The 27,302-nt window shown below is 48.8% G+C and overlaps 13 non-coding genes across 13 annotated transcripts; 6 read left to right on the top strand and 7 right to left on the bottom strand.

Moving 5' to 3' along the window:
- Nucleotides 1–2,034: 2,034 nt before the first annotated feature.
- On the bottom strand, nucleotides 2,035–2,107 carry trnak-cuu (transfer RNA lysine (anticodon CUU)). The gene has a single exon. It is a non-coding gene; the product is annotated as a tRNA-Lys (tRNA).
- A 1,172-nt stretch (nucleotides 2,108–3,279) lies between these two features.
- On the top strand, nucleotides 3,280–3,362 carry trnal-cag (transfer RNA leucine (anticodon CAG)). Its single transcript has one exon. It is a non-coding gene; the product is annotated as a tRNA-Leu (tRNA).
- Nucleotides 3,363–6,147: 2,785 nt separating this feature from the next.
- Nucleotides 6,148–6,220, bottom strand: trnak-cuu (transfer RNA lysine (anticodon CUU)). The gene has a single exon. It is a non-coding gene; the product is annotated as a tRNA-Lys (tRNA).
- Nucleotides 6,221–7,392: 1,172 nt separating this feature from the next.
- trnal-cag (transfer RNA leucine (anticodon CAG)) lies at nucleotides 7,393–7,475 on the top strand. Its single transcript has one exon. It is a non-coding gene; the product is annotated as a tRNA-Leu (tRNA).
- Nucleotides 7,476–10,263: 2,788 nt separating this feature from the next.
- Nucleotides 10,264–10,336, bottom strand: trnak-cuu (transfer RNA lysine (anticodon CUU)). Its single transcript has one exon. It is a non-coding gene; the product is annotated as a tRNA-Lys (tRNA).
- A 1,172-nt stretch (nucleotides 10,337–11,508) lies between these two features.
- trnal-cag (transfer RNA leucine (anticodon CAG)) lies at nucleotides 11,509–11,591 on the top strand. The gene has a single exon. It is a non-coding gene; the product is annotated as a tRNA-Leu (tRNA).
- Nucleotides 11,592–14,379: 2,788 nt separating this feature from the next.
- Nucleotides 14,380–14,452, bottom strand: trnak-cuu (transfer RNA lysine (anticodon CUU)). Its single transcript has one exon. It is a non-coding gene; the product is annotated as a tRNA-Lys (tRNA).
- A 1,172-nt stretch (nucleotides 14,453–15,624) lies between these two features.
- Nucleotides 15,625–15,707, top strand: trnal-cag (transfer RNA leucine (anticodon CAG)). The gene has a single exon. It is a non-coding gene; the product is annotated as a tRNA-Leu (tRNA).
- A 2,788-nt stretch (nucleotides 15,708–18,495) lies between these two features.
- On the bottom strand, nucleotides 18,496–18,568 carry trnak-cuu (transfer RNA lysine (anticodon CUU)). Its single transcript has one exon. It is a non-coding gene; the product is annotated as a tRNA-Lys (tRNA).
- A 1,172-nt stretch (nucleotides 18,569–19,740) lies between these two features.
- On the top strand, nucleotides 19,741–19,823 carry trnal-cag (transfer RNA leucine (anticodon CAG)). The gene has a single exon. It is a non-coding gene; the product is annotated as a tRNA-Leu (tRNA).
- Nucleotides 19,824–22,611: 2,788 nt separating this feature from the next.
- Nucleotides 22,612–22,684, bottom strand: trnak-cuu (transfer RNA lysine (anticodon CUU)). The gene has a single exon. It is a non-coding gene; the product is annotated as a tRNA-Lys (tRNA).
- A 1,172-nt stretch (nucleotides 22,685–23,856) lies between these two features.
- Nucleotides 23,857–23,939, top strand: trnal-cag (transfer RNA leucine (anticodon CAG)). Its single transcript has one exon. It is a non-coding gene; the product is annotated as a tRNA-Leu (tRNA).
- A 2,788-nt stretch (nucleotides 23,940–26,727) lies between these two features.
- Nucleotides 26,728–26,800, bottom strand: trnak-cuu (transfer RNA lysine (anticodon CUU)). Its single transcript has one exon. It is a non-coding gene; the product is annotated as a tRNA-Lys (tRNA).
- Between the last annotated feature and the right edge of the window lie 502 nt (nucleotides 26,801–27,302).

Below are 27,302 nucleotides of genomic sequence, written 5' to 3'. Positions count from 1 at the left end.
CGTTTGTACAAGAAGCAGGAAGAGAGAAACGGCACTCCGCCTTTTTCTGGGCAGGCCGAAGCGACAGGAGAAGGGCGCCGTAGTCGGCAGGATTCGAGCCGACGCGGGGAGACCCCAATGGCTTTCTAGCCCATCGCCTTAACCGCTCGGCCACGACTACAGGGAGCGCCGCCGCCGCCGGCTTGCGATCATTTAACACGGAGGGCGAGGCGGCGGCGGTAACCTTTTTCAATGTCGCTCTCCGTTTCCCCAGAAAAAAAGCCAAATGACATGCTAGCACTCGGACACCCTTCAGAAGACTGAAGGGTGGCTTAAAGCTGGAAGGATTAGGTCTCCCCGTTCCGACGCGACAATCGAACTTCCTTAGGCAGAGAGAAAGCAACATCGAGGAGCGTCAACAAGACTTTAGAAGCTGCGCCACACGCCACTTTCAGTCGCAGACACAGCAGTTTTAAAGGCAGGAATCGCCTTTGCGAACGCCATGAGAAACAGAACGCAAGCTCAGGTCCTGCGGTTTAACAAACAGCCACGGCTTTCATGCGACTGGACATTTCTTTTCTGGAGCGAATTCACTTTCAACTTCAAGAAATTCACACAACTTGCGAAATACGAAATACAAATCTGGCTCATCGCTGCACAAGAAATACCGCCGGCTGGCAAGAAAATGACAACGGTGTTTTTCCTTAACGAAAAACTTCCCATGGAGAAAAACAACGGCTGTGCGTCTCTGTCGGCTTGATTCAGTTTAATGCAAGTATTCATTCTCCTCCTGGAAAATACAGCTTGCGAAAGATGAAATACAATTCTTGGCTTTTCTGGGTGAGTGCAGAAGAAATCCTGCCGGCTGGCAGAAGAATTCCAGCCTTTTTTACTCTTTAACCAGAAACTTGCGAATGATACAAAGCAAGCGGGGTGCGTTTCTGTGCAGCTGTTAACTGAACAGCTGCTGCTTCAAGCCCACCCAGGGCTCATTCCGATTTCAACATCATGCCCCCTGAAGGTAGACTGGATTTCTTTGCGAAGCATTCACCTTTTGGACGTTTCAGGAAAGGTGCGTGTCGATGCCAGACTTGAAAAGCTTTCCATACAAAGAAACAACATAGTGCTTTTGATTGATGGGAAACGGCAAGAGCGGTTTGAGCAGCTCCGGCCTCTCAACCGCTTTACAATGTGATCGGCACCTCGGTAGCCAGTTTAGAAGGCTGAAAAGGATGCTGGAAGCACAGCGACGTTCTAAAACCAGCGCTTGAAAAGCATCTGCATACATAAAATGTCCATTTCCCCAAAGCTGAATCTGCATCTTCAGAAGATTGTCAGCTATACGTTTTCGTTCTTTGTTTCCTTTTTTTACGACAAGCTTTCGAGAAATGAACTGTCTATTGTGATGAAGGCTGCATTAGAAATTGTGCATCTAGCTTAGTTCAATGAAATCGGGAGGTGCACCTGTCTCAAGCGGATGGCTCTTTGCAGGCACACTACGGAAACCTGCGGGCGCAAGTTGGGAGAAGTGACTCTTGCAGAGTGTTGAGCTTCGAGAAGAGGGCTCCGCTCAGGAAGATATTTCCACATGTTGAAGAGTCGCTTTTCGCCCTTTCTTTCCCACATTTTTCCAGTGCGGTTATTGATCGCGTTCAAAATGTTTTCCCAACGTACGTGTTACCTGCAAAATCACAGTGAAACTGTTATGGCGAAAAGATTCCTAATAGTTATTGTATTAGAATAGCTCTCCAATTTCTTAGCCTTCGTACACGCAATGTTTAAGGAAACGCTAGAGTAAATGAAACTGTAAATAGACAGGAGCTCTTCTTAGTTTTCATACAAGTTATGATGGCTGCAGCTCCTATCTGCGTCCGGGTGACCGGAGCCAAGGGATTATCTGCGGAACCTTTGATTTATCTCTCGGGCAAGGAGCTAGATACGCCCTTTTCATCTCGGTTTGATCACACCTGTGCATTAAAACGCAGTGCTCGGTACCATCGAGGTGTAAGAGGTTCAAGGATGAGCGGGAAACTTTGTTAATAAGGAGACGGGCACCGCCCAACGTGGGGCTCGAACCCACGACCCTGAGATTAAGAGTCTCATGCTCTACCGACTGAGCTAGCCGGGCGCCGGTGGAGCTGGTGGTTAACTTGTCCCTGTTGACGGCAATTTGACAAGGTATACTTCCTGGCTTTTCATCATGTGCTGACCGGATTCGAGAGTAGCACACCCTGTTCTTTGTTGATTACTGTACCTCCAGCAGCGCAAATGTCAGTAATCATTGAAATGTACGACCTACAATCTCCTCAGCATGCCCGCGTGGACTCCTCAGTGATCATCCTTCTACGTTCTGCTGTAGTTTTCATGCAAGTGAAAACCGTGCTCCAAATAACAGCGGCACAGTTGTATCCTGCGGTAAGCATTCTTCTAATTCCATCGTTTTGCTCCAGGTAAAAGGTAGCGCATCATAGTGTTGATATTCCAAGGTTTCAGAGTCCGTATTGGATGGCTTGGATGCAGACATCGCTCAGAGCTCCCAGTATGATTTTCCCGAGTTCAGTTTTGCAGTGTTTTAGTGCTTTACTACTTCCAGTGGGCCTTTGAATGCTCTGCTAAGTAGAGACGTGACATAATTACTAATGCGACCGAGTGTGCTGGCTGTTCCTGGTTCGTAATGATTAACGCGAGAAATCAATATAAACATAACTGCTTCGATTTCGAGGTTCAGTTGAAGCTTTCAAAGAAACTATCAAAGACCTCAGAACAACCGAAGACACATTTGGTCATCTCCGTATTGGTGAAGATTAAAGAGTCCCGCAAGTGTCAAGCTTGCACAAACACACACGAGAGAGAAACTCAGGACAGAATTTAAAGAAAGGGAGACGCAGACTATTTGAAGGCACTTTGCTAACCCAATGGCATGCTTAGGAATCGTGCATAGGACACATGTAGCAGAGGATGGTTTTGATCCATCGACCTCTGGGTTATGGGCCCAGCACGCTTCCGCTGCGCCACTCTGCTGACGGCCTCTCTGCGTGTGGCGCACAACTGCTCTTTTTATTTCCTACATAAGTGATGAAAGAGTTGAAAGTTTCAACGACAAACGCAGACGTCACTTTGAGCGCTTGGTGTTGTAGCACAAATCATCACATGCTGCTCTACACTGGATTATAAAAGCCGACACATTTTCCAAACATTTTAATGCTGGAGTCACACTGTAGTATTAATAACAGTGCGATACTCGAGGAGCGTAGTGGGATCGCGGTGGCTCATCAGACCGCCCCGGGACAGGGGGCCCGTGTCAGGATGGCCGAGTGGTCTAAGGCGCTGCGTTCAGGTCGCAGTCTCCCCTGGAGGCGTGGGTTCGAATCCCACTCCTGACAAAAAGCTTGCTCAGTGCCGTCTCCAGTCGGGTGCAAATGGGTGAAGCAGCCTGACGCAGGGAACGTGCGCCGATAGGCGTAGGTGTATCCCCTGCCTCTTCCGATTTAGCTCGTGCTCCATAGGATGGAAGCGGATGCTCTGGCTTTTTGACTCGAATATAACCTGATCACAACAGAAGGCCGTGCAGCCCAGTGCTGGTTTAAGAATGCCTCGTGTCTTCAGGCCCCTATTCCTTCAGGTTACCCCTTTGGAATAGTCGTCCGAAAAAGACGGGAAAGGAAAAGCATGTAAGCTCCCACACACTGCGTTAGCATTAGCGGTTGGAATCTGATGGGAGAAAAGCAACCTGGCTCGCCGTCAAGCAATCCATCCCTGGTCTCCCACGTGACAGGCGGGGATACGCACCACTATACTAACGAGGAGCGCTTGCTTGGCGCTTGAAGACACTTCCTCTTGCGGCTACTACTGTTTCCGGTTTCGTCTTTTCTTTTCATTCCTCCCAGAGGAGCGCATGAAAACGTTTCCATCTGCGCCATCCTCACCCCTCCAATGCTATGGTCCCTGCTCCTCCTGGTGCACTGCAAACACTCATTCAGCCGGTTCTTTCAGTTTGAATAATTAGGTCTTCAAAGGCTGGAAGTAGGGCGCAAGACATGCCAATGCCAAAAGCGTGGCTGTGTGCTTCCAGCTGTGAAATGTCACTGGTGGATGTTGAAGACATTACTTCCAAGGCAGCAGGTCCAAGCGATTTAGCGTTTGTACAAGAAGCAGGAAGAGAGAAACGGCACTCCGCCTTTTTCTGGGCAGGCCGAAGCGACAGGAGAAGGGCGCCGTAGTCGGCAGGATTCGAGCCGACGCGGGGAGACCCCAATGGCTTTCTAGCCCATCGCCTTAACCGCTCGGCCACGACTACAGGGAGCGCCGCCGCCGCCGGCTTGCGATCATTTAACACGGAGGGCGAGGCGGCGGCGGTAACCTTTTTCAATGTCGCTCTCCGTTTCCCCAGAAAAAAAGCCAAATGACATGCTAGCACTCGGACACCCTTCAGAAGACTGAAGGGTGGCTTAAAGCTGGAAGGATTAGGTCTCCCCGTTCCGACGCGACAATCGAACTTCCTTAGGCAGAGAGAAAGCAACATCGAGGAGCGTCAACAAGACTTTAGAAGCTGCGCCACACGCCACTTTCAGTCGCAGACACAGCAGTTTTAAAGGCAGGAATCGCCTTTGCGAACGCCATGAGAAACAGAACGCAAGCTCAGGTCCTGCGGTTTAACAAACAGCCACGGCTTTCATGCGACTGGACATTTCTTTTCTGGAGCGAATTCACTTTCAACTTCAAGAAATTCACACAACTTGCGAAATACGAAATACAAATCTGGCTCATCGCTGCACAAGAAATACCGCCGGCTGGCAAGAAAATGACAACGGTGTTTTTCCTTAACGAAAAACTTCCCATGGAGAAAAACAACGGCTGTGCGTCTCTGTCGGCTTGATTCAGTTTAATGCAAGTATTCATTCTCCTCCTGGAAAATACAGCTTGCGAAAGATGAAATACAATTCTTGGCTTTTCTGGGTGAGTGCAGAAGAAATCCTGCCGGCTGGCAGAAGAATTCCAGCCTTTTTTACTCTTTAACCAGAAACTTGCGAATGATACAAAGCAAGCGGGGTGCGTTTCTGTGCAGCTGTTAACTGAACAGCTGCTGCTTCAAGCCCACCCAGGGCTCATTCCGATTTCAACATCATGCCCCCTGAAGGTAGACTGGATTTCTTTGCGAAGCATTCACCTTTTGGACGTTTCAGGAAAGGTGCGTGTCGATGCCAGACTTGAAAAGCTTTCCATACAAAGAAACAACATAGTGCTTTTGATTGATGGGAAACGGCAAGAGCGGTTTGAGCAGCTCCGGCCTCTCAACCGCTTTACAATGTGATCGGCACCTCGGTAGCCAGTTTAGAAGGCTGAAAAGGATGCTGGAAGCACAGCGACGTTCTAAAACCAGCGCTTGAAAAGCATCTGCATACATAAAATGTCCATTTCCCCAAAGCTGAATCTGCATCTTCAGAAGATTGTCAGCTATACGTTTTCGTTCTTTGTTTCCTTTTTTTACGACAAGCTTTCGAGAAATGAACTGTCTATTGTGATGAAGGCTGCATTAGAAATTGTGCATCTAGCTTAGTTCAATGAAATCGGGAGGTGCACCTGTCTCAAGCGGATGGCTCTTTGCAGGCACACTACGGAAACCTGCGGGCGCAAGTTGGGAGAAGTGACTCTTGCAGAGTGTTGAGCTTCGAGAAGAGGGCTCCGCTCAGGAAGATATTTCCACATGTTGAAGAGTCGCTTTTCGCCCTTTCTTTCCCACATTTTTCCAGTGCGGTTATTGATCGCGTTCAAAATGTTTTCCCAACGTACGTGTTACCTGCAAAATCACAGTGAAACTGTTATGGCGAAAAGATTCCTAATAGTTATTGTATTAGAATAGCTCTCCAATTTCTTAGCCTTCGTACACGCAATGTTTAAGGAAACGCTAGAGTAAATGAAACTGTAAATAGACAGGAGCTCTTAGTTTTCATACAAGTTATGATGGCTGCAGCTCCTATCTGCGTCCGGGTGACCGGAGCCAAGGGATTATCTGCGGAACCTTTGATTTATCTCTCGGGCAAGGAGCTAGATACGCCCTTTTCATCTCGGTTTGATCACACCTGTGCATTAAAACGCAGTGCTCGGTACCATCGAGGTGTAAGAGGTTCAAGGATGAGCGGGAAACTTTGTTAATAAGGAGACGGGCACCGCCCAACGTGGGGCTCGAACCCACGACCCTGAGATTAAGAGTCTCATGCTCTACCGACTGAGCTAGCCGGGCGCCGGTGGAGCTGGTGGTTAACTTGTCCCTGTTGACGGCAATTTGACAAGGTATACTTCCTGGCTTTTCATCATGTGCTGATCGGATTCGAGAGTAGCACACCCTGTTCTTTGTTGATTACTGTACCTCCAGCAGCGCAAATGTCAGTAATCATTGAAATGTACGACCTACAATCTCCTCAGCATGCCCGCGTGGACTCCTCAGTGATCATCCTTCTACGTTCTGCTGTAGTTTTCATGCAAGTGAAAACCGTGCTCCAAATAACAGCGGCACAGTTGTATCCTGCGGTAAGCATTCTTCTAATTCCATCGTTTTGCTCCAGGTAAAAGGTAGCGCATCATAGTGTTGATATTCCAAGGTTTCAGAGTCCGTATTGGATGGCTTGGATGCAGACATCGCTCAGAGCTCCCAGTATGATTTTCCCGAGTTCAGTTTTGCAGTGTTTTAGTGCTTTACTACTTCCAGTGGGCCTTTGAATGCTCTGCTAAGTAGAGACGTGACATAATTACTAATGCGACCGAGTGTGCTGGCTGTTCCTGGTTCGTAATGATTAACGCGAGAAATCAATATAAACATAACTGCTTCGATTTCGAGGTTCAGTTGAAGCTTTCAAAGAAACTATCAAAGACCTCAGAACAACCGAAGACACATTTGGTCATCTCCGTATTGGTGAAGATTAAAGAGTCCCGCAAGTGTCAAGCTTGCACAAACACACACGAGAGAGAAACTCAGGACAGAATTTAAAGAAAGGGAGACGCAGACTATTTGAAGGCACTTTGCTAACCCAATGGCATGCTTAGGAATCGTGCATAGGACACATGTAGCAGAGGATGGTTTCGATCCATCGACCTCTGGGTTATGGGCCCAGCACGCTTCCGCTGCGCCACTCTGCTGACGGCCTCTCTGCGTGTGGCGCACAACTGCTCTTTTTATTTCCTACATAAGTGATGAAAGAGTTGAAAGTTTCAACGACAAACGCAGACGTCACTTTGAGCGCTTGGTGTTGTAGCACAAATCATCACATGCTGCTCTACACTGGATTATAAAAGCCGACACATTTTCCAAACATTTTAATGCTGGAGTCACACTGTAGTATTAATAACAGTGCGATACTCGAGGAGCGTAGTGGGATCGCGGTGGCTCATCAGACCGCCCCGGGACAGGGGGCCCGCGTCAGGATGGCCGAGCGGTCTAAGGCGCTGCGTTCAGGTCGCAGTCTCCCCTGGAGGCGTGGGTTCGAATCCCCCTCCTGACAAAAAGCTTGCTCAGTGCCGTCTCCAGTCGGGTGCAAATGGGTGAAGCAGCCTGACGCAGGGAACGTGCGCCGATAGGCGTAGGTGTATCCCCTGCCTCTTCCGATTTAGCTCGTGCTCCATAGGATGGAAGCGGATGCTCTGGCTTTTTGACTCGAATATAACCTGATCACAACAGAAGGCCGTGCAGCCCAGTGCTGGTTTAAGAATGCCTCGTGTCTTCAGGCCCCTATTCCTTCAGGTTACCCCTTTGGAATAGTCGTCCGAAAAAGACGGGAAAGGAAAAGCATGTAAGCTCCCACACACTGCGTTAGCATTAGCGGTTGGAATCTGATGGGAGAAAAGCAACCTGGCTCGCCGTCAAGCAATCCATCCCTGGTCTCCCACGTGACAGGCGGGGATACGCACCACTATACTAACGAGGAGCGCTTGCTTGGCGCTTGAAGACACTTCCTCTTGCGGCTACTACTGTTTCCGGTTTCGTCTTTTCTTTTCATTCCTCCCAGAGGAGCGCATGAAAACGTTTCCATCTGCGCCATCCTCACCCCTCCAATGCTATGGTCCCTGCTCCTCCTGGTGCACTGCAAACACTCATTCAGCCGGTTCTTTCAGTTTGAATAATTAGGTCTTCAAAGGCTGGAAGTAGGGCGCAAGACATGCCAATGCCAAAAGCGTGGCTGTGTGCTTCCAGCTGTGAAATGTCACTGGTGGATGTTGAAGACATTACTTCCAAGGCAGCAGGTCCAAGCGATTTAGCGTTTGTACAAGAAGCAGGAAGAGAGAAACGGCACTCCGCCTTTTTCTGGGCAGGCCGAAGCGACAGGAGAAGGGCGCCGTAGTGGGCAGGATTCGAGCCGACGCGGGGAGACCCCAATGGCTTTCTAGCCCATCGCCTTAACCGCTCGGCCACGACTACAGGGAGCGCCGCCGCCGCCGGCTTGCGATCATTTAACACGGAGGGCGAGGCGGCGGCGGTAACCTTTTTCAATGTCGCTCTCCGTTTCCCCAGAAAAAAAGCCAAATGACATGCTAGCACTCGGACACCCTTCAGAAGACTGAAGGGTGGCTTAAAGCTGGAAGGATTAGGTCTCCCCGTTCCGACGCGACAATCGAACTTCCTTAGGCAGAGAGAAAGCAACATCGAGGAGCGTCAACAAGACTTTAGAAGCTGCGCCACACGCCACTTTCAGTCGCAGACACAGCAGTTTTAAAGGCAGGAATCGCCTTTGCGAACGCCATGAGAAACAGAACGCAAGCTCAGGTCCTGCGGTTTAACAAACAGCCACGGCTTTCATGCGACTGGACATTTCTTTTCTGGAGCGAATTCACTTTCAACTTCAAGAAATTCACACAACTTGCGAAATACGAAATACAAATCTGGCTCATCGCTGCACAAGAAATACCGCCGGCTGGCAAGAAAATGACAACGGTGTTTTTCCTTAACGAAAAACTTCCCATGGAGAAAAACAACGGCTGTGCGTCTCTGTCGGCTTGATTCAGTTTAATGCAAGTATTCATTCTCCTCCTGGAAAATACAGCTTGCGAAAGATGAAATACAATTCTTGGCTTTTCTGGGTGAGTGCAGAAGAAATCCTGCCGGCTGGCAGAAGAATTCCAGCCTTTTTTACTCTTTAACCAGAAACTTGCGAATGATACAAAGCAAGCGGGGTGCGTTTCTGTGCAGCTGTTAACTGAACAGCTGCTGCTTCAAGCCCACCCAGGGCTCATTCCGATTTCAACATCATGCCCCCTGAAGGTAGACTGGATTTCTTTGCGAAGCATTCACCTTTTGGACGTTTCAGGAAAGGTGCGTGTCGATGCCAGACTTGAAAAGCTTTCCATACAAAGAAACAACATAGTGCTTTTGATTGATGGGAAACGGCAAGAGCGGTTTGAGCAGCCCCGGCCTCTCAACCGCTTTACAATGTGATCGGCACCTCGGTAGCCAGTTTAGAAGGCTGAAAAGGATGCTGGAAGCACAGCGACGTTCTAAAACCAGCGCTTGAAAAGCATCTGCATACATAAAATGTCCATTTCCCCAAAGCTGAATCTGCATCTTCAGAAGATTGTCAGCTATACGTTTTCGTTCTTTGTTTCCTTTTTTTACGACAAGCTTTCGAGAAATGAACTGTCTATTGTGATGAAGGCTGCATTAGAAATTGTGCATCTAGCTTAGTTCAATGAAATCGGGAGGTGCACCTGTCTCAAGCGGATGGCTCTTTGCAGGCACACTACGGAAACCTGCGGGCGCAAGTTGGGAGAAGTGACTCTTGCAGAGTGTTGAGCTTCGAGAAGAGGGCTCCGCTCAGGAAGATATTTCCACATGTTGAAGAGTCGCTTTTCGCCCTTTCTTTCCCACATTTTTCCAGTGCGGTTATTGATCGCGTTCAAAATGTTTTCCCAACGTACGTGTTACCTGCAAAATCACAGTGAAACTGTTATGGCGAAAAGATTCCTAATAGTTATTGTATTAGAATAGCTCTCCAATTTCTTAGCCTTCGTACACGCAATGTTTAAGGAAACGCTAGAGTAAATGAAACTGTAAATAGACAGGAGCTCTTCTTAGTTTTCATACAAGTTATGATGGCTGCAGCTCCTATCTGCGTCCGGGTGACCGGAGCCAAGGGATTATCTGCGGAACCTTTGATTTATCTCTCGGGCAAGGAGCTAGATACGCCCTTTTCATCTCGGTTTGATCACACCTGTGCATTAAAACGCAGTGCTCGGTACCATCGAGGTGTAAGAGGTTCAAGGATGAGCGGGAAACTTTGTTAATAAGGAGACGGGCACCGCCCAACGTGGGGCTCGAACCCACGACCCTGAGATTAAGAGTCTCATGCTCTACCGACTGAGCTAGCCGGGCGCCGGTGGAGCTGGTGGTTAACTTGTCCCTGTTGACGGCAATTTGACAAGGTATACTTCCTGGCTTTTCATCATGTGCTGACCGGATTCGAGAGTAGCACACCCTGTTCTTTGTTGATTACTGTACCTCCAGCAGCGCAAATGTCAGTAATCATTGAAATGTACGACCTACAATCTCCTCAGCATGCCCGCGTGGACTCCTCAGTGATCATCCTTCTACGTTCTGCTGTAGTTTTCATGCAAGTGAAAACCGTGCTCCAAATAACAGCGGCACAGTTGTATCCTGCGGTAAGCATTCTTCTAATTCCATCGTTTTGCTCCAGGTAAAAGGTAGCGCATCATAGTGTTGATATTCCAAGGTTTCAGAGTCCGTATTGGATGGCTTGGATGCAGACATCACTCAGAGCTCCCAGTATGATTTTCCCGAGTTCAGTTTTGCAGTGTTTTAGTGCTTTACTACTTCCAGTGGGCCTTTGAATGCTCTGCTAAGTAGAGACGTGACATAATTACTAATGCGACCGAGTGTGCTGGCTGTTCCTGGTTCGTAATGATTAACGCGAGAAATCAATATAAACATAACTGCTTCGATTTCGAGGTTCAGTTGAAGCTTTCAAAGAAACTATCAAAGACCTCAGAACAACCGAAGACACATTTGGTCATCTCCGTATTGGTGAAGATTAAAGAGTCCCGCAAGTGTCAAGCTTGCACAAACACACACGAGAGAGAAACTCAGGACAGAATTTAAAGAAAGGGAGACGCAGACTATTTGAAGGCACTTTGCTAACCCAATGGCATGCTTAGGAATCGTGCATAGGACACATGTAGCAGAGGATGGTTTCGATCCATCGACCTCTGGGTTATGGGCCCAGCACGCTTCCGCTGCGCCACTCTGCTGACGGCCTCTCTGCGTGTGGCGCACAACTGCTCTTTTTATTTCCTACATAAGTGATGAAAGAGTTGAAAGTTTCAACGACAAACGCAGACGTCACTTTGAGCGCTTGGTGTTGTAGCACAAATCATCACATGCTGCTCTACACTGGATTATAAAAGCCGACACATTTTCCAAACATTTTAATGCTGGAGTCACACTGTAGTATTAATAACAGTGCGATACTCGAGGAGCGTAGTGGGATCGCGGTGGCTCATCAGACCGCCCCGGGACAGGGGGCCCGCGTCAGGATGGCCGAGCGGTCTAAGGCGCTGCGTTCAGGTCGCAGTCTCCCCTGGAGGCGTGGGTTCGAATCCCACTCCTGACAAAAAGCTTGCTCAGTGCCGTCTCCAGTCGGGTGCAAATGGGTGAAGCAGCCTGACGCAGGGAACGTGCGCCGATAGGCGTAGGTGTATCCCCTGCCTCTTCCGATTTAGCTCGTGCTCCATAGGATGGAAGCGGATGCTCTGGCTTTTTGACTCGAATATAACCTGATCACAACAGAAGGCCGTGCAGCCCAGTGCTGGTTTAAGAATGCCTCGTGTCTTCAGGCCCCTATTCCTTCAGGTTACCCCTTTGGAATAGTCGTCCGAAAAAGACGGGAAAGGAAAAGCATGTAAGCTCCCACACACTGCGTTAGCATTAGCGGTTGGAATCTGATGGGAGAAAAGCAACCTGGCTCGCCGTCAAGCAATCCATCCCTGGTCTCCCACGTGACAGGCGGGGATACGCACCACTATACTAACGAGGAGCGCTTGCTTGGCGCTTGAAGACACTTCCTCTTGCGGCTACTACTGTTTCCGGTTTCGTCTTTTCTTTTCATTCCTCCCAGAGGAGCGCATGAAAACGTTTCCATCTGCGCCATCCTCACCCCTCCAATGCTATGGTCCCTGCTCCTCCTGGTGCACTGCAAACACTCATTCAGCCGGTTCTTTCAGTTTGAATAATTAGGTCTTCAAAGGCTGGAAGTAGGGCGCAAGACATGCCAATGCCAAAAGCGTGGCTGTGTGCTTCCAGCTGTGAAATGTCACTGGTGGATGTTGAAGACATTACTTCCAAGGCAGCAGGTCCAAGCGATTTAGCGTTTGTACAAGAAGCAGGAAGAGAGAAACGGCACTCCGCCTTTTTCTGGGCAGGCCGAAGCGACAGGAGAAGGGCGCCGTAGTCGGCAGGATTCGAGCCGACGCGGGGAGACCCCAATGGCTTTCTAGCCCATCGCCTTAACCGCTCGGCCACGACTACAGGGAGCGCCGCCGCCGCCGGCTTGCGATCATTTAACACGGAGGGCGAGGCGGCGGCGGTAACCTTTTTCAATGTCGCTCTCCGTTTCCCCAGAAAAAAAGCCAAATGACATGCTAGCACTCGGACACCCTTCAGAAGACTGAAGGGTGGCTTAAAGCTGGAAGGATTAGGTCTCCCCGTTCCGACGCGACAATCGAACTTCCTTAGGCAGAGAGAAAGCAACATCGAGGAGCGTCAACAAGACTTTAGAAGCTGCGCCACACGCCACTTTCAGTCGCAGACACAGCAGTTTTAAAGGCAGGAATCTCCTTTGCGAACGCCATGAGAAACAGAACGCAAGCTCAGGTCCTGCGGTTTAACAAACAGCCACGGCTTTCATGCGACTGGACATTTCTTTTCTGGAGCGAATTCACTTTCAACTTCAAGAAATTCACACAACTTGCGAAATACGAAATACAAATCTGGCTCATCGCTGCACAAGAAATACCGCCGGCTGGCAAGAAAATGACAACGGTGTTTTTCCTTAACGAAAAACTTCCCATGGAGAAAAACAACGGCTGTGCGTCTCTGTCGGCTTGATTCAGTTTAATGCAAGTATTCATTCTCCTCCTGGAAAATACAGCTTGCGAAAGATGAAATACAATTCTTGGCTTTTCTGGGTGAGTGCAGAAGAAATCCTGCCGGCTGGCAGAAGAATTCCAGCCTTTTTTACTCTTTAACCAGAAACTTGCGAATGATACAAAGCAAGCGGGGTGCGTTTCTGTGCAGCTGTTAACTGAACAGCTGCTGCTTCAAGCCCACCCAGGGCTCATTCCGATTTCAACATCATGCCCCCTGAAGGTAGACTGGATTTCTTTGCGAAGCATTCACCTTTTGGACGTTTCAGGAAAGGTGCGTGTCGATGCCAGACTTGAAAAGCTTTCCATACAAAGAAACAACATAGTGCTTTTGATTGATGGGAAACGGCAAGAGCGGTTTGAGCAGCCCCGGCCTCTCAACCGCTTTACAATGTGATCGGCACCTCGGTAGCCAGTTTAGAAGGCTGAAAAGGATGCTGGAAGCACAGCGACGTTCTAAAACCAGCGCTTGAAAAGCATCTGCATACATAAAATGTCCATTTCCCCAAAGCTGAATCTGCATCTTCAGAAGATTGTCAGCTATACGTTTTCGTTCTTTGTTTCCTTTTTTTACGACAAGCTTTCGAGAAATGAACTGTCTATTGTGATGAAGGCTGCATTAGAAATTGTGCATCTAGCTTAGTTCAATGAAATCGGGAGGTGCACCTGTCTCAAGCGGATGGCTCTTTGCAGGCACACTACGGAAACCTGCGGGCGCAAGTTGGGAGAAGTGACTCTTGCAGAGTGTTGAGCTTCGAGAAGAGGGCTCCGCTCAGGAAGATATTTCCACATGTTGAAGAGTCGCTTTTCGCCCTTTCTTTCCCACATTTTTCCAGTGCGGTTATTGATCGCGTTCAAAATGTTTTCCCAACGTACGTGTTACCTGCAAAATCACAGTGAAACTGTTATGGCGAAAAGATTCCTAATAGTTATTGTATTAGAATAGCTCTCCAATTTCTTAGCCTTCGTACACGCAATGTTTAAGGAAACGCTAGAGTAAATGAAACTGTAAATAGACAGGAGCTCTTCTTAGTTTTCATACAAGTTATGATGGCTGCAGCTCCTATCTGCGTCCGGGTGACCGGAGCCAAGGGATTATCTGCGGAACCTTTGATTTATCTCTCGGGCAAGGAGCTAGATACGCCCTTTTCATCTCGGTTTGATCACACCTGTGCATTAAAACGCAGTGCTCGGTACCATCGAGGTGTAAGAGGTTCAAGGATGAGCGGGAAACTTTGTTAATAAGGAGACGGGCACCGCCCAACGTGGGGCTCGAACCCACGACCCTGAGATTAAGAGTCTCATGCTCTACCGACTGAGCTAGCCGGGCGCCGGTGGAGCTGGTGGTTAACTTGTCCCTGTTGACGGCAATTTGACAAGGTATACTTCCTGGCTTTTCATCATGTGCTGACCGGATTCGAGAGTAGCACACCCTGTTCTTTGTTGATTACTGTACCTCCAGCAGCGCAAATGTCAGTAATCATTTAAATGTACGACCTACAATCTCCTCAGCATGCCCGCGTGGACTCCTCAGTGATCATCCTTCTACGTTCTGCTGTAGTTTTCATGCAAGTGAAAACCGTGCTCCAAATAACAGCGGCACAGTTGTATCCTGCGGTAAGCATTCTTCTAATTCCATCGTTTTGCTCCAGGTAAAAGGTAGCGCATCATAGTGTTGATATTCCAAGGTTTCAGAGTCCGTATTGGATGGCTTGGATGCAGACATCGCTCAGAGCTCCCAGTATGATTTTCCCGAGTTCAGTTTTGCAGTGTTTTAGTGCTTTACTACTTCCAGTGGGCCTTTGAATGCTCTGCTAAGTAGAGACGTGACATAATTACTAATGCGACCGAGTGTGCTGGCTGTTCCTGGTTCGTAATGATTAACGCGAGAAATCAATATAAACATAACTGCTTCGATTTCGAGGTTCAGTTGAAGCTTTCAAAGAAACTATCAAAGACCTCAGAACAACCGAAGACACATTTGGTCATCTCCGTATTGGTGAAGATTAAAGAGTCCCGCAAGTGTCAAGCTTGCACAAACACACACGAGAGAGAAACTCAGGACAGAATTTAAAGAAAGGGAGACGCAGACTATTTGAAGGCACTTTGCTAACCCAATGGCATGCTTAGGAATCGTGCATAGGACACATGTAGCAGAGGATGGTTTCGATCCATCGACCTCTGGGTTATGGGCCCAGCACGCTTCCGCTGCGCCACTCTGCTGACGGCCTCTCTGCGTGTGGCGCACAACTGCTCTTTTTATTTCCTACATAAGTGATGAAAGAGTTGAAAGTTTCAACGACAAACGCAGACGTCACTTTGAGCGCTTGGTGTTGTAGCACAAATCATCACATGCTGCTCTACACTGGATTATAAAAGCCGACACATTTTCCAAACATTTTAATGCTGGAGTCACACTGTAGTATTAATAACAGTGCGATACTCGAGGAGCGTAGTGGGATCGCGGTGGCTCATCAGACCGCCCCGGGACAGGGGGCCCGTGTCAGGATGGCCGAGCGGTCTAAGGCGCTGCGTTCAGGTCGCAGTCTCCCCTGGAGGCGTGGGTTCGAATCCCACTCCTGACAAAAAGCTTGCTCAGTGCCGTCTCCAGTCGGGTGCAAATGGGTGAAGCAGCCTGACGCAGGGAACGTGCGCCGATAGGCGTAGGTGTATCCCCTGCCTCTTCCGATTTAGCTCGTGCTCCATAGGATGGAAGCGGATGCTCTGGCTTTTTGACTCGAATATAACCTGATCACAACAGAAGGCCGTGCAGCCCAGTGCTGGTTTAAGAATGCCTCGTGTCTTCAGGCCCCTATTCCTTCAGGTTACCCCTTTGGAATAGTCGTCCGAAAAAGACGGGAAAGGAAAAGCATGTAAGCTCCCACACACTGCGTTAGCATTAGCGGTTGGAATCTGATGGGAGAAAAGCAACCTGGCTCGCCGTCAAGCAATCCATCCCTGGTCTCCCACGTGACAGGCGGGGATACGCACCACTATACTAACGAGGAGCGCTTGCTTGGCGCTTGAAGACACTTCCTCTTGCGGCTACTACTGTTTCCGGTTTCGTCTTTTCTTTTCATTCCTCCCAGAGGAGCGCATGAAAACGTTTCCATCTGCGCCATCCTCACCCCTCCAATGCTATGGTCCCTGCTCCTCCTGGTGCACTGCAAACACTCATTCAGCCGGTTCTTTCAGTTTGAATAATTAGGTCTTCAAAGGCTGGAAGTAGGGCGCAAGACATGCCAATGCCAAAAGCGTGGCTGTGTGCTTCCAGCTGTGAAATGTCACTGGTGGATGTTGAAGACATTACTTCCAAGGCAGCAGGTCCAAGCGATTTAGCGTTTGTACAAGAAGCAGGAAGAGAGAAACGGCACTCCGCCTTTTTCTGGGCAGGCCGAAGCGACAGGAGAAGGGCGCCGTAGTGGGCAGGATTCGAGCCGACGCGGGGAGACCCCAATGGCTTTCTAGCCCATCGCCTTAACCGCTCGGCCACGACTACAGGGAGCGCCGCCGCCGCCGGCTTGCGATCATTTAACACGGAGGGCGAGGCGGCGGCGGTAACCTTTTTCAATGTCGCTCTCCGTTTCCCCAGAAAAAAAGCCAAATGACATGCTAGCACTCGGACACCCTTCAGAAGACTGAAGGGTGGCTTAAAGCTGGAAGGATTAGGTCTCCCCGTTCCGACGCGACAATCGAACTTCCTTAGGCAGAGAGAAAGCAACATCGAGGAGCGTCAACAAGACTTTAGAAGCTGCGCCACACGCCACTTTCAGTCGCAGACACAGCAGTTTTAAAGGCAGGAATCGCCTTTGCGAACGCCATGAGAAACAGAACGCAAGCTCAGGTCCTGCGGTTTAACAAACAGCCACGGCTTTCATGCGACTGGACATTTCTTTTCTGGAGCGAATTCACTTTCAACTTCAAGAAATTCACACAACTTGCGAAATACGAAATACAAATCTGGCTCATCGCTGCACAAGAAATACCGCCGGCTGGCAAGAAAATGACAACGGTGTTTTTCCTTAACGAAAAACTTCCCATGGAGAAAAACAACGGCTGTGCGTCTCTGTCGGCTTGATTCAGTTTAATGCAAGTATTCATTCTCCTCCTGGAAAATACAGCTTGCGAAAGATGAAATACAATTCTTGGCTTTTCTGGGTGAGTGCAGAAGAAATCCTGCCGGCTGGCAGAAGAATTCCAGCCTTTTTTACTCTTTAACCAGAAACTTGCGAATGATACAAAGCAAGCGGGGTGCGTTTCTGTGCAGCTGTTAACTGAACAGCTGCTGCTTCAAGCCCACCCAGGGCTCATTCCGATTTCAACATCATGCCCCCTGAAGGTAGACTGGATTTCTTTGCGAAGCATTCACCCTTTGGACGTTTCAGGAAAGGTGCGTGTCGATGCCAGACTTGAAAAGCTTTCCATACAAAGAAACAACATAGTGCTTTTGATTGATGGGAAACGGCAAGAGCGGTTTGAGCAGCTCCGGCCTCTCAACCGCTTTACAATGTGATCGGCACCTCGGTAGCCAGTTTAGAAGGCTGAAAAGGATGCTGGAAGCACAGCGACGTTCTAAAACCAGCGCTTGAAAAGCATCTGCATACATAAAATGTCCATTTCCCCAAAGCTGAATCTGCATCTTCAGAAGATTGTCAGCTATACGTTTTCGTTCTTTGTTTCCTTTTTTTACGACAAGCTTTCGAGAAATGAACTGTCTATTGTGATGAAGGCTGCATTAGAAATTGTGCATCTAGCTTAGTTCAATGAAATCGGGAGGTGCACCTGTCTCAAGCGGATGGCTCTTTGCAGGCACACTACGGAAACCTGCGGGCGCAAGTTGGGAGAAGTGACTCTTGCAGAGTGTTGAGCTTCGAGAAGAGGGCTCCGCTCAGGAAGATATTTCCACATGTTGAAGAGTCGCTTTTCGCCCTTTCTTTCCCACATTTTTCCAGTGCGGTTATTGATCGCGTTCAAAATGTTTTCCCAACGTACGTGTTACCTGCAAAATCACAGTGAAACTGTTATGGCGAAAAGATTCCTAATAGTTATTGTATTAGAATAGCTCTCCAATTTCTTAGCCTTCGTACACGCAATGTTTAAGGAAACGCTAGAGTAAATGAAACTGTAAATAGACAGGAGCTCTTCTTAGTTTTCATACAAGTTATGATGGCTGCAGCTCCTATCTGCGTCCGGGTGACCGGAGCCAAGGGATTATCTGCGGAACCTTTGATTTATCTCTCGGGCAAGGAGCTAGATACGCCCTTTTCATCTCGGTTTGATCACACCTGTGCATTAAAACGCAGTGCTCGGTACCATCGAGGTGTAAGAGGTTCAAGGATGAGCGGGAAACTTTGTTAATAGGGAGACGGGCACCGCCCAACGTGGGGCTCGAACCCACGACCCTGAGATTAAGAGTCTCATGCTCTACCGACTGAGCTAGCCGGGCGCCGGTGGAGCTGGTGGTTAACTTGTCCCTGTTGACGGCAATTTGACAAGGTATACTTCCTGGCTTTTCATCATGTGCTGACCGGATTCGAGAGTAGCACACCCTGTTCTTTGTTGATTACTGTACCTCCAGCAGCGCAAATGTCAGTAATCATTGAAATGTACGACCTACAATCTCCTCAGCATGCCCGCGTGGACTCCTCAGTGATCATCCTTCTACGTTCTGCTGTAGTTTTCATGCAAGTGAAAACCGTGCTCCAAATAACAGCGGCACAGTTGTATCCTGCGGTAAGCATTCTTCTAATTCCATCGTTTTGCTCCAGGTAAAAGGTAGCGCATCATAGTGTTGATATTCCAAGGTTTCAGAGTCCGTATTGGATGGCTTGGATGCAGACATCGCTCAGAGCTCCCAGTATGATTTTCCCGAGTTCAGTTTTGCAGTGTTTTAGTGCTTTACTACTTCCAGTGGGCCTTTGAATGCTCTGCTAAGTAGAGACGTGACATAATTACTAATGCGACCGAGTGTGCTGGCTGTTCCTGGTTCGTAATGATTAACGCGAGAAATCAATATAAACATAACTGCTTCGATTTCGAGGTTCAGTTGAAGCTTTCAAAGAAACTATCAAAGACCTCAGAACAACCGAAGACACATTTGGTCATCTCCGTATTGGTGAAGATTAAAGAGTCCCGCAAGTGTCAAGCTTGCACAAACACACACGAGAGAGAAACTCAGGACAGAATTTAAAGAAAGGGAGACGCAGACTATTTGAAGGCACTTTGCTAACCCAATGGCATGCTTAGGAATCGTGCATAGGACACATGTAGCAGAGGATGGTTTCGATCCATCGACCTCTGGGTTATGGGCCCAGCACGCTTCCGCTGCGCCACTCTGCTGACGGCCTCTCTGCGTGTGGCGCACAACTGCTCTTTTTATTTCCTACATAAGTGATGAAAGAGTTGAAAGTTTCAACGACAAACGCAGACGTCACTTTGAGCGCTTGGTGTTGTAGCACAAATCATCACATGCTGCTCTACACTGGATTATAAAAGCCGACACATTTTCCAAACATTTTAATGCTGGAGTCACACTGTAGTATTAATAACAGTGCGATACTCGAGGAGCGTAGTGGGATCGCGGTGGCTCATCAGACCGCCCCGGGACAGGGGGCCCGTGTCAGGATGGCCGAGCGGTCTAAGGCGCTGCGTTCAGGTCGCAGTCTCCCCTGGAGGCGTGGGTTCGAATCCCACTCCTGACAAAAAGCTTGCTCAGTGCCGTCTCCAGTCGGGTGCAAATGGGTGAAGCAGCCTGACGCAGGGAACGTGCGCCGATAGGCGTAGGTGTATCCCCTGCCTCTTCCGATTTAGCTCGTGCTCCATAGGATGGAAGCGGATGCTCTGGCTTTTTGACTCGAATATAACCTGATCACAACAGAAGGCCGTGCAGCCCAGTGCTGGTTTAAGAATGCCTCGTGTCTTCAGGCCCCTATTCCTTCAGGTTACCCCTTTGGAATAGTCGTCCGAAAAAGACGGGAAAGGAAAAGCATGTAAGCTCCCACACACTGCGTTAGCATTAGCGGTTGGAATCTGATGGGAGAAAAGCAACCTGGCTCGCCGTCAAGCAATCCATCCCTGGTCTCCCACGTGACAGGCGGGGATACGCACCACTATACTAACGAGGAGCGCTTGCTTGGCGCTTGAAGACACTTCCTCTTGCGGCTACTACTGTTTCCGGTTTCGTCTTTTCTTTTCATTCCTCCCAGAGGAGCGCATGAAAACGTTTCCATCTGCGCCATCCTCACCCCTCCAATGCTATGGTCCCTGCTCCTCCTGGTGCACTGCAAACACTCATTCAGCCGGTTCTTTCAGTTTGAATAATTAGGTCTTCAAAGGCTGGAAGTAGGGCGCAAGACATGCCAATGCCAAAAGCGTGGCTGTGTGCTTCCAGCTGTGAAATGTCACTGGTGGATGTTGAAGACATTACTTCCAAGGCAGCAGGTCCAAGCGATTTAGCGTTTGTACAAGAAGCAGGAAGAGAGAAACGGCACTCCGCCTTTTTCTGGGCAGGCCGAAGCGACAGGAGAAGGGCGCCGTAGTGGGCAGGATTCGAGCCGACGCGGGGAGACCCCAATGGCTTTCTAGCCCATCGCCTTAACCGCTCGGCCACGACTACAGGGAGCGCCGCCGCCGCCGGCTTGCGATCATTTAACACGGAGGGCGAGGCGGCGGCGGTAACCTTTTTCAATGTCGCTCTCCGTTTCCCCAGAAAAAAAGCCAAATGACATGCTAGCACTCGGACACCCTTCAGAAGACTGAAGGGTGGCTTAAAGCTGGAAGGATTAGGTCTCCCCGTTCCGACGCGACAATCGAACTTCCTTAGGCAGAGAGAAAGCAACATCGAGGAGCGTCAACAAGACTTTAGAAGCTGCGCCACACGCCACTTTCAGTCGCAGACACAGCAGTTTTAAAGGCAGGAATCGCCTTTGCGAACGCCATGAGAAACAGAACGCAAGCTCAGGTCCTGCGGTTTAACAAACAGCCACGGCTTTCATGCGACTGGACATTTCTTTTCTGGAGCGAATTCACTTTCAACTTCAAGAAATTCACACAACTTGCGAAATACGAAATACAAATCTGGCTCATCGCTGCACAAGAAATACCGCCGGCTGGCAAGAAAATGACAACGGTGTTTTTCCTTAACGAAAAACTTCCCATGGAGAAAAACAACGGCTGTGCGTCTCTGTCGGCTTGATTCAGTTTAATGCAAGTATTCATTCTCCTCCTGGAAAATACAGCTTGCGAAAGATGAAATACAATTCTTGGCTTTTCTGGGTGAGTGCAGAAGAAATCCTGCCGGCTGGCAGAAGAATTCCAGCCTTTTTTACTCTTTAACCAGAAACTTGCGAATGATACAAAGCAAGCGGGGTGCGTTTCTGTGCAGCTGTTAACTGAACAGCTGCTGCTTCAAGCCCACCCAGGGCTCATTCCGATTTCAACATCATGCCCCCTGAAGGTAGACTGGATTTCTTTGCGAAGCATTCACCCTTTGGACGTTTCAGGAAAGGTGCGTGTCGATGCCAGACTTGAAAAGCTTTCCATACAAAGAAACAACATAGTGCTTTTGATTGATGGGAAACGGCAAGAGCGGTTTGAGCAGCTCCGGCCTCTCAACCGCTTTACAATGTGATCGGCACCTCGGTAGCCAGTTTAGAAGGCTGAAAAGGATGCTGGAAGCACAGCGACGTTCTAAAACCAGCGCTTGAAAAGCATCTGCATACATAAAATGTCCATTTCCCCAAAGCTGAATCTGCATCTTCAGAAGATTGTCAGCTATACGTTTTCGTTCTTTGTTTCCTTTTTTTACGACAAGCTTTCGAGAAATGAACTGTCTATTGTGATGAAGGCTGCATTAGAAATTGTGCATCTAGCTTAGTTCAATGAAATCGGGAGGTGCACCTGTCTCAAGCGGATGGCTCTTTGCAGGCACACTACGGAAACCTGCGGGCGCAAGTTGGGAGAAGTGACTCTTGCAGAGTGTTGAGCTTCGAGAAGAGGGCTCCGCTCAGGAAGATATTTCCACATGTTGAAGAGTCGCTTTTCGCCCTTTCTTTCCCACATTTTTCCAGTGCGGTTATTGATCGCGTTCAAAATGTTTTCCCAACGTACGTGTTACCTGCAAAATCACAGTGAAACTGTTATGGCGAAAAGATTCCTAATAGTTATTGTATTAGAATAGCTCTCCAATTTCTTAGCCTTCGTACACGCAATGTTTAAGGAAACGCTAGAGTAAATGAAACTGTAAATAGACAGGAGCTCTTCTTAGTTTTCATACAAGTTATGATGGCTGCAGCTCCTATCTGCGTCCGGGTGACCGGAGCCAAGGGATTATCTGCGGAACCTTTGATTTATCTCTCGGGCAAGGAGCTAGATACGCCCTTTTCATCTCGGTTTGATCACACCTGTGCATTAAAACGCAGTGCTCGGTACCATCGAGGTGTAAGAGGTTCAAGGATGAGCGGGAAACTTTGTTAATAAGGAGACGGGCACCGCCCAACGTGGGGCTCGAACCCACGACCCTGAGATTAAGAGTCTCATGCTCTACCGACTGAGCTAGCCGGGCGCCGGTGGAGCTGGTGGTTAACTTGTCCCTGTTGACGGCAATTTGACAAGGTATACTTCCTGGCTTTTCATCATGTGCTGACCGGATTCGAGAGTAGCACACCCTGTTCTTTGTTGATTACTGTACCTCCAGCAGCGCAAATGTCAGTAATCATTGAAATGTACGACCTACAATCTCCTCAGCATGCCCGCGTGGACTCCTCAGTGATCATCCTTCTACGTTCTGCTGTAGTTTTCATGCAAGTGAAAACCGTGCTCCAAATAACAGCGGCACAGTTGTATCCTGCGGTAAGCATTCTTCTAATTCCATCGTTTTGCTCCAGGTAAAAGGTAGCGCATCATAGTGTTGATATTCCAAGGTTTCAGAGTCCGTATTGGATGGCTTGGATGCAGACATCACTCAGAGCTCCCAGTATGATTTTCCCGAGTTCAGTTTTGCAGTGTTTTAGTGCTTTACTACTTCCAGTGGGCCTTTGAATGCTCTGCTAAGTAGAGACGTGACATAATTACTAATGCGACCGAGTGTGCTGGCTGTTCCTGGTTCGTAATGATTAACGCGAGAAATCAATATAAACATAACTGCTTCGATTTCGAGGTTCAGTTGAAGCTTTCAAAGAAACTATCAAAGACCTCAGAACAACCGAAGACACATTTGGTCATCTCCGTATTGGTGAAGATTAAAGAGTCCCGCAAGTGTCAAGCTTGCACAAACACACACGAGAGAGAAACTCAGGACAGAATTTAAAGAAAGGGAGACGCAGACTATTTGAAGGCACTTTGCTAACCCAATGGCATGCTTAGGAATCGTGCATAGGACACATGTAGCAGAGGATGGTTTCGATCCATCGACCTCTGGGTTATGGGCCCAGCACGCTTCCGCTGCGCCACTCTGCTGACGGCCTCTCTGCGTGTGGCGCACAACTGCTCTTTTTATTTCCTACATAAGTGATGAAAGAGTTGAAAGTTTCAACGACAAACGCAGACGTCACTTTGAGCGCTTGGTGTTGTAGCACAAATCATCACATGCTGCTCTACACTGGATTCTAAAAGCCGACACATTTTCCAAACATTTTAATGCTGGAGTCACACTGTAGTATTAATAACAGTGCGATACTCGAGGAGCGTAGTGGGATCGCGGTGGCTCATCAGACCGCCCCGGGACAGGGGGCCCGCGTCAGGATGGCCGAGCGGTCTAAGGCGCTGCGTTCAGGTCGCAGTCTCCCCTGGAGGCGTGGGTTCGAATCCCACTCCTGACAAAAAGCTTGCTCAGTGCCGTCTCCAGTCGGGTGCAAATGGGTGAAGCAGCCTGACGCAGGGAACGTGCGCCGATAGGCGTAGGTGTATCCCCTGCCTCTTCCGATTTAGCTCGTGCTCCATAGGATGGAAGCGGATGCTCTGGCTTTTTGACTCGAATATAACCTGATCACAACAGAAGGCCGTGCAGCCCAGTGCTGGTTTAAGAATGCCTCGTGTCTTCAGGCCCCTATTCCTTCAGGTTACCCCTTTGGAATAGTCGTCCGAAAAAGACGGGAAAGGAAAAGCATGTAAGCTCCCACACACTGCGTTAGCATTAGCGGTTGGAATCTGATGGGAGAAAAGCAACCTGGCTCGCCGTCAAGCAATCCATCCCTGGTCTCCCACGTGACAGGCGGGGATACGCACCACTATACTAACGAGGAGCGCTTGCTTGGCGCTTGAAGACACTTCCTCTTGCGGCTACTACTGTTTCCGGTTTCGTCTTTTCTTTTCATTCCTCCCAGAGGAGCGCATGAAAACGTTTCCATCTGCGCCATCCTCACCCCTCCAATGCTATGGTCCCTGCTCCTCCTGGTGCACTGCAAACACTCATTCAGCCGGTTCTTTCAGTTTGAATAATTAGGTCTTCAAAGGCTGGAAGTAGGGCGCAAGACATGCCAATGCCAAAAGCGTGGCTGTGTGCTTCCAGCTGTGAAATGTCACTGGTGGATGTTGAAGACATTACTTCCAAGGCAGCAGGTCCAAGCGATTTAGCGTTTGTACAAGAAGCAGGAAGAGAGAAACGGCACTCCGCCTTTTTCTGGGCAGGCCGAAGCGACAGGAGAAGGGCGCCGTAGTCGGCAGGATTCGAGCCGACGCGGGGAGACCCCAATGGCTTTCTAGCCCATCGCCTTAACCGCTCGGCCACGACTACAGGGAGCGCCGCCGCCGCCGGCTTGCGATCATTTAACACGGAGGGCGAGGCGGCGGCGGTAACCTTTTTCAATGTCGCTCTCCGTTTCCCCAGAAAAAAAGCCAAATGACATGCTAGCACTCGGACACCCTTCAGAAGACTGAAGGGTGGCTTAAAGCTGGAAGGATTAGGTCTCCCCGTTCCGACGCGACAATCGAACTTCCTTAGGCAGAGAGAAAGCAACATCGAGGAGCGTCAACAAGACTTTAGAAGCTGCGCCACACGCCACTTTCAGTCGCAGACACAGCAGTTTTAAAGGCAGGAATCGCCTTTGCGAACGCCATGAGAAACAGAACGCAAGCTCAGGTCCTGCGGTTTAACAAACAGCCACGGCTTTCATGCGACTGGACATTTCTTTTCTGGAGCGAATTCACTTTCAACTTCAAGAAATTCACACAACTTGCGAAATACGAAATACAAATCTGGCTCATCGCTGCACAAGAAATACCGCCGGCTGGCAAGAAAATGACAACGGTGTTTTTCCTTAACGAAAAACTTCCCATGGAGAAAAACAACGGCTGTGCGTCTCTGTCGGCTTGATTCAGTTTAATGCAAGTATTCATTCTCCTCCTGGAAAATACAGCTTGCGAAAGATGAAATACAATTCTTGGCTTTTCTGGGTGAGTGCAGAAGAAATCCTGCCGGCTGGCAGAAGAATTCCAGCCTTTTTTACTCTTTAACCAGAAACTTGCGAATGATACAAAGCAAGCGGGGTGCGTTTCTGTGCAGCTGTTAACTGAACAGCTGCTGCTTCAAGCTCACCCAGGGCTCATTCCGATTTCAACATCATGCCCCCTGAAGGTAGACTGGATTTCTTTGCGAATCATTCACCCTTTGGACGTTTCAGGAAAGGTGCGTGTCGATGCCAGACTTGAAAAGCTTTCCATACAAAGAAACAACATAGTGCTTTTGATTGATGGGAAACGGCAAGAGCGGTTTGAGCAGCTCCGGCCTCTCAACCGCTTTACAATGTGATCGGCACCTCGGTAGCCAGTTTAGAAGGCTGAAAAGGATGCTGGAAGCACAGCGACGTTCTAAAACCAGCGCTTGAAAAGCATCTGCATACATAAAATGTCCATTTCCCCAAAGCTGAATCTGCATCTTCAGAAGATTGTCAGCTATACGTTTTCGTTCTTTGTTTCCTTTTTTTACGACAAGCTTTCGAGAAATGAACTGTCTATTGTGATGAAGGCTGCATTAGAAATTGTGCATCTAGCTTAGTTCAATGAAATCGGGAGGTGCACCTGTCTCAAGCGGATGGCTCTTTGCAGGCACACTACGGAAACCTGCGGGCGCAAGTTGGGAGAAGTGACTCTTGCAGAGTGTTGAGCTTCGAGAAGAGGGCTCCGCTCAGGAAGATATTTCCACATGTTGAAGAGTCGCTTTTCGCCCTTTCTTTCCCACATTTTTCCAGTGCGGTTATTGATCGCGTTCAAAATGTTTTCCCAACGTACGTGTTACCTGCAAAATCACAGTGAAACTGTTATGGCGAAAAGATTCCTAATAGTTATTGTATTAGAATAGCTCTCCAATTTCTTAGCCTTCGTACACGCAATGTTTAAGGAAACGCTAGAGTAAATGAAACTGTAAATAGACAGGAGCTCTTCTTAGTTTTCATACAAGTTATGATGGCTGCAGCTCCTATCTGCGTCCGGGTGACCGGAGCCAAGGGATTATCTGCGGAACCTTTGATTTATCTCTCGGGCAAGGAGCTAGATACGCCCTTTTCATCTCGGTTTGATCACACCTGTGCATTAAAACGCAGTGCTCGGTACCATCGAGGTGTAAGAGGTTCAAGGATGAGCGGGAAACTTTGTTAATAGGGAGACGGGCACCGCCCAACGTGGGGCTCGAACCCACGACCCTGAGATTAAGAGTCTCATGCTCTACCGACTGAGCTAGCCGGGCGCCGGTGGAGCTGGTGGTTAACTTGTCCCTGTTGACGGCAATTTGACAAGGTATACTTCCTGGCTTTTCATCATGTGCTGACCGGATTCGAGAGTAGCACACCCTGTTCTTTGTTGATTACTGTACCTCCAGCAGCGCAAATGTCAGTAATCATTGAAATGTACGACCTACAATCTCCTCAGCATGCCCGCGTGGACTCCTCAGTGATCATCCTTCTACGTTCTGCTGTAGTTTTCATGCAAGTGAAAACCGTGCTCCAAATAACAGCGGCACAGTTGTATCCTGCGGTAAGCATTCTTCTAATTCCATCGTTTTGCTCCAGGTAAAAGGTAGCGCATCATAGTGTTGATATTCCAAGGTTTCAGAGTCCGTATTGGATGGCTTGGATGCAGACATCGCTCAGAGCTCCCAGTATGATTTTCCCGAGTTCAGTTTTGCAGTGTTTTAGTGCTTTACTACTTCCAGTGGGCCTTTGAATGCTCTGCTAAGTAGAGACGTGACA

Source organism: Lepisosteus platostomus, chromosome 26 (genome assembly GCF_059453375.1).
Source record: "Lepisosteus platostomus isolate fLepPlt1 chromosome 26, fLepPlt1.hap1, whole genome shotgun sequence".
Taxonomy (NCBI): Eukaryota; Metazoa; Chordata; class Actinopteri; order Semionotiformes; family Lepisosteidae; genus Lepisosteus; species Lepisosteus platostomus.
Note: the sequence above shows the minus strand (reverse complement) of the source record. Positions and strands in the feature narration are given on the sequence as shown.